Genomic DNA, 6,349 nt, shown 5'->3' on the forward strand with positions numbered 1-6,349 from the left:
CTTGGGATTCTGTTACATGCTGACCAAACCAATAATCGAGTGAAAATGTACGCCAAGTCTGTTTCCGCCTCCGTGCAACCCCAAATAGTCGAAACTGAGAATACATTCGGCCCCGGGATACAACGGGCAAACTCACCCACAAAGGAGTCCCAACGTCAGCGAGTGAAAGATTCTACGGATTCTCGTCGCCCAAGTCATCACCCTGATCACCCGGCGGAAGCTGAGAGGAGTTCTAGCACTACAAGCTCGTCAAGTATGCCCCAAAACAACGCTGTTGACGATGCCTATCGCACAGTCATCAACATGCGTCGAGGAAAGAAGCCCATCACCGGCACTGCGGATTCATCCGACGACTCGATCATCGGAATTCTGAAAAAGGTACATCTACACGTGTGGCGGTTCAAGAAAGGCGTCACTACCGATGATCTATCGTGTTATTTGAAAAATAAAACATCTATTGTGGCCGAAGTAGTTGAACTTGAAGCCAAAGGAGATTACGCGTCCTTTCGTGTGTCTGCCGATGCAGTTCATCTGCAGAAGCTTTCAGATCCCGCAACATGGCCAAAAAATGTTTCTGTGAACAAATTTATTTTTTTGAATAAGAAACTCACACATAGTGCTAATCGCACCAATCAACAAACCATGGTCGACGGGGTGATACCCAGCAATGATGTGTCGTGCACATCCTTGGAGCAGGAAGGTAACAATGGTAATGTTGGTTCTCAGGCATCCCCTATACTAACGAGGGCTAGAAACGGTATAATGAAAGGGAAACAAAAATGACTACATGGTAGTCATCCCAGAGGATCGAGTGTTAACTCACTAACTGTATACAGCCATAATGTGCAGTGCTTATGAAACAAAGTACATTTACTTGACTCTCTTTGCTTAAATAATAAATATGACATCCTTTGTCTTAATGAGCATTGGCTTAAATCTCCTGAAGTCAACTTATACACTATTTCTGGCTACCAAATAGCAAGTGTATTCTGCAGGGAAGTTAACAAGAATGGTGGTGTGGCATTATATGTGAAAAGCAGCCTTTGTTTCTCCGTAATCGATGTATCTAGCTACTGTATGGAGCTTGACTTTGAGATGGTTGCAATCTACGTTAAAAAATATAGAGTAATTGTAGCTTCATTGTACCGCTCTCCCAATGGAGACTTCCAAGTTTTTTGTGATAAACTGTATCAAGCTCTAGAATTATTTCTGTGTAAAGGGAAGAATGTTAACATAATTTTATGTGGTGATCTCAATGTTGACATGTCTCTAGCCTCCAATAGTGCCGGTACATTGTCTAATCTTCTTAGCTCATTCAACCTTCACTGCTCTAACAATAAACCTACCAGACTTGCTGCATGCCTAGACAACATTATGACTGATCTGGATGTTGGGAAATATGATTTAAAGACAATTGATCCAATTTTCTCAGACCATTTAGCTCTGGCATTTGAGTTGCACGTTTCCTCATCTGACAGCACCTCTATAAAAGGCTCTCACTGTACTTTAGTCAGACCCATCACACCTGCTGGTGTTCTAAATCTTAAAAGTCTTCTATCTAATATCAGCTGGTTCTCTCTTCTAAAACATAATGGGGAGGAAAATTTTAAACTCTTCTTCTCTGAATTTATGGGTCTTTTCGAGATGTGTTTCCCAAAGAAGTTTATTAATACTTGTGCAAGAACACCTAAGAGGGCCTGTTTCACTCCTGCCATCCTCCAAATGAAGGAGAAACTTGTCTTGGTCCATAAGTCATATAGTTTGAATCGTAACAAACTTAATAAAGAACTCCTTACCAAAGCACAGAATGAATATAATATGCTTGTAACCCAAGCCAAAAGAGCAGCAAACCTTGAATACATTTCCAATTCTGGCAATAAACTTAAGGCAGCATGGACGGTCATTAAAAAAGAGGCTGGTATAACAAAAACTTCTCCTCATCTCTCATTCTCTCCAGATGACCTCAACAAATTCTTTATCGAAACAGTTGAGAACATTACTTCAACCACACCCTCTGATAACATTAAAGCTATGTCTCTGTTAAGCAAACACACAATTGATAAAAGGTACTTTAAGTGGAAATGGGTAACACCATATGAGATCTTTAAAGTAATAAAATCTCTTAAAAACTCAAGCAGCAAAGACATTTATGGCCTCTCAAATAACCTCTTAAAGACCTTAAATGAATCTCTCATTGAGCCTCTCAGTATAATAATCAATACTTGTCTTCAATCTGGTGTCTTTCCGCATCATCTTAAATACTCAAAAGTAACTCCTGTATACAAATAAGGCCCTAAAGAAGATCCTAACTCATATCGCCCTATTTCTGTCATACCAATCATTGGTAAAGTCTTTGAGGTAATTATTAAATCTCAGCTATATGACTATTTAGAAAGTAATGGTTTTTTCTAGGGATGAGTCGATTCCAAATGTCGATTCTCGATTCCACCGATTCTCGGGCACGGAATCGAGAATCGATCGCCTAGAGTCGATTCCGATTCCATCGATTCCAGGAAGATAAATGTTTTGAGCATAGACTATAAGTTTGGGGCATAAATGCTGACACACACCTAAGCGGCGGCGGTGTCAGCCTTGCCCGCGCGGAGGATACGCCCGGCACGCGGGTGCTGCGACGAACATGCCTAAGCGGCCTCGGAAACATGAAAATGTCGGAAAGAGCGACAAACTGGCGAACCCTGAAATGCCGCGTGTTCATGAGCAACTCTCAGAGAAAAAAAAATTGGAAACCTCGGGATCGGGAAGCAATGCATGCGTTTTCCGTTCTTTTATTAACCGCTGGTCACGGCAAATCAAATTATTGCGATTATGAATCACATTCGGAGAAATCATCTGGACCACCAATTTTAAAGTATAATAGATCGAAATATATTTTTTTATTTTCGAATGATATTTGAAGTCTGATGATAATAAAAACGTGCAGAGAGCGAGTTTTCCTGTGAAAAAAGTTTCTTATAAATACGCGCTGAGAGCGGGTTTCTTTATGTATGTAACTTTTTTAGACTAACACGCGTCTGCGTCAATAATAAAAAATTAGACATATTCGCGTTTGTATAGCCCAGTTTCATCAATGCAACCCTTGAGGAAGTTGATACTTGCTTGGCATAAGCCGCTGCGGCCTCCGGGCGGACTCGACAGGTTGCGTTCGGCCGCTACCGCGCACCCGCCAGGCTGCTCTAGTATGTATGGACGCAATGAACGCTACATTATTGTTTAGCCACCGCGGACAAACGAGAATGTAGCCACCTCGGCTATTGTTATTTTTAGGGATAGTCGGATCGGATACCTCGGATCCAAATATCCGCGGATATTGCCCTTCATCGGATACATCGGATCCAAAGTCGCGGAAGACATCGGATCTGGATCCGAAATTTTAAATAATAGCTTCAGTGAATGCAACGCCCCATCAGGGTGGAAAGAGTTCCGATTCTCTCTTCGAATGCGTCGTCGCATGCGATTCTTGTCCTACCCATGAACCGTTTTGTTTGAAAGCTCTCGCAGAGGTTGCGAGTAGAATTTCAGCCGTGGCCAGGATTTTCAGCCAGAAAATACAAAAGGCAAAATACGACTGGCACATAGTGTCGCTCTTCCCAAGAGATTGAACAATCATCGGAGGAATCTCAGTGCCGTAGGATAATAACCACGTCAAAAGTAACTACGTCGCTGATTTCAGAAAACCACCCTCGGCCGTCCATCAGTCCGTGCCTCTGTTGTTTTTTTTCGTATCCGAAATCACATCGACCAAAAATCATTGTCTTCTAAGGAAAATATCAAATTGCACGAAAACAATTGAAGCGTGTTTCATCCCTAACTCGTCTCACCAACTGACCTTTTTTGGCCTACCTGCTTCAATTCTCCGTTTCTAGACGACAAATGCTAGGAGAGTGACTTTCTGGGCCCGAAGATATCTTGATAGCTTCGAAAATTAGATGATATGCACGAGATTTAAAAAAGAATTAGACCAAACGAGACGCATTCCTGACGATATTTCTGTTTATTTTTCAGCTCTAATTGATTTCCACTCAGTTGTCTATCTACAATTCTACAATTACACTTTACTGATATGCAACATTGTCCAAACAGCATAATTTTCAAAGAAACAAGCGCAGCATTAACCCCTCAAACAATTAGAGACGGATTGGAAACGCCAACTACATATATCACGTAGCGCGCCCGGCTTCGCTTTGAAGGCAACGACCGCGATGTCACTGAAGCAAGATCTGACTTCTTCGTCCGACTCCCTCATTTGTAGCCTTGTTGTTTGAAATACGGAGGGAGCGTGCTCCTTCCTCTCCACCTCTCCTTTACGCGCTCCTTCCCAGTGGCGTAGCCATGGGGAGGGTCCGGACCCCACCCCCCGAAATATAAAAACACAGATATTTTCCTTCACAAAAGAAAACAAAATATTGAAAAATCAGGAATTTACAAAATTTTTCTTTAATAAATTAAGTTTCTCGATTATAAAAAGTGTTAAAATTAGTTTAAAACCCATTATTTAGTGCCCGGTTTTTTCAAAAATTTTCCCCCCTGGTTTTGGATCCCCCCCCCCGATTGAAATTCCTGGCTACGCCACTGCTCCTTCCCCTCCACCTCTCCTTTACGAGCTTCTGCTGCCCACTCCTTCCTCATGCTGAGCGGTTGAGCACCTCGTCGCACGTGACGATAATGCCGTTTTAAATACTGTTAATTGTGTTGCTAATTGCTCAGTTGCAATTCATTTTAATGATACACCGATAAAAATGTCTTTCATTGTATATAAACATTTCCATTGAGATAAGGAGAACCAATGAATGCCGTGTGCATGCACTGTGGCGTAAATTATCGCGAGGATGTGCTAAATCCACCTCACCATACTGAAGCATTTTCGGATGAAACACAAGTCCGTATGCGATGAGAAAGTAAAATCCGGGGGAAACGTGCGTGAGGAGAATTTGAATAGGGGCCAGGAATTTTGTTAAGGGGGGGTCCAAAACCAGGGGGAAAATTTTTAAACAACAGGGTACAAAGGAGAGGGTTTCAGACTAAGTTTAACGCCCTTCATAATAGAAAAAACTTCATTTTTCAAAGATTCATTTTTTTTTTCATTTTTGTAAATTCATGATTTTTAAATATTTTGTTTCCTTTTATGAAGGAAAATTATTGTGTTTTTATATTTCGGGGGGTCCTCTCGCTACGCCACTGGTCAGTAGTTCATCCTAAGATTTTTCCTATTTTCATTTCCAAACCCAAGCGTAACAGTTTAGGCCCTGAGTACCTATGTAAAGATGTTTTTAAAAAACAACTTGAAAGCCCATAAAATAATTTTTAGTTTATAAAAATATTGAAATGTGTATGAAAATCTAAAAAGCATTCCATTGATTGTATGTACCCACAATAAACTTGAATAATGACTTTGTTTAATGGCAGGAATTTGAAAATGCATTTGGATTCGAAAATATCCGATTCGAAAGACCTGGCTCCAAAAATCCTGGATCCGTCCATCCCTAGTTATTTTATTCCATTCAATTCTTAAATTTTAATGACAGCAATGATACAGATAAATCAAAATCCCACCTGTTAGAAGGAGTAAGAATCGATGGAATCGGAATCGAGAATCAGGAATCGATTTGAAGGAATCGAAATTGGAATCGGAATCGAAAAAAAGTGGAATCGACTCATCCCTAGTTTTTTCAGTTCATCTCAGTATGGTTTCCGTAAAGGTAAAACCACCACAAAAGCTCTACAATTTATCACCAATATTATCCACAACTCTTTTGAAGATCAATCATCAGTGGCTTTAACCCTATGTGATCTCACCAAGGCTTTTGATTGTGTCTCTCACTCCATATTACTTGAAAAATTAAAATACTATGGTATCTCAGGAGTTGAGTTGTCTCTTTTCCGATCATATCTAGTTAATCGTCAACAATTTGTTGAAATGGAGGGAGTGCAGTCCTCCTCCCTCCCTACCCAATACGGTGTTCCCCAGGGGTCTGTCCTGGGACCCATTTTATTCTTAGTAATGATCAATGATCTACCATGCAGTATACCTTCAAAATCCATTCTTTATGCTGATGATACGACCTTAATAGATGTCTGCAAAACTACTACCTATGCTGCTCAAAGTGCAGACAATCATCTAGTATTGGCCAACGATTGGTTTAGATTCAATGGCTTTATACTTAACATAGAAAAAACTCAAAAGCTTATCTGTAACCTGAAGCCTGCCAACAAAGTCAAGCCAACAAAGTTACTTGGGTTTTATCTGGACTCTAAACTCAGTTGGAGCTATCACACCACTGAGGTTAATAAAAAGCTTTCCAAAGCTCTCTTTATTTTAAGAAAGCTAAGT

At 40.6% G+C, this 6,349-nt stretch overlaps 1 long non-coding RNA gene across 1 annotated transcript; it reads left to right on the plus strand.

The window, feature by feature from the left end:
• Window positions 1-2,295: 2,295 nt before the first annotated feature.
• On the plus strand, window positions 2,296-5,846 carry LOC124170191. The gene is made up of 3 exons (XR_006867350.1): window positions 2,296-2,401; window positions 4,045-4,046; window positions 5,683-5,846. It is a non-coding gene; the product is annotated as an uncharacterized LOC124170191 (long non-coding RNA).
• The last annotated feature ends 503 nt before the right edge of the window (window positions 5,847-6,349 follow it).

Source organism: Ischnura elegans, chromosome 13 (assembly GCF_921293095.1).
Source record: "Ischnura elegans chromosome 13, ioIscEleg1.1, whole genome shotgun sequence".
Lineage (NCBI taxonomy): Eukaryota > Metazoa > Arthropoda > Insecta > Odonata > Coenagrionidae > Ischnura > Ischnura elegans.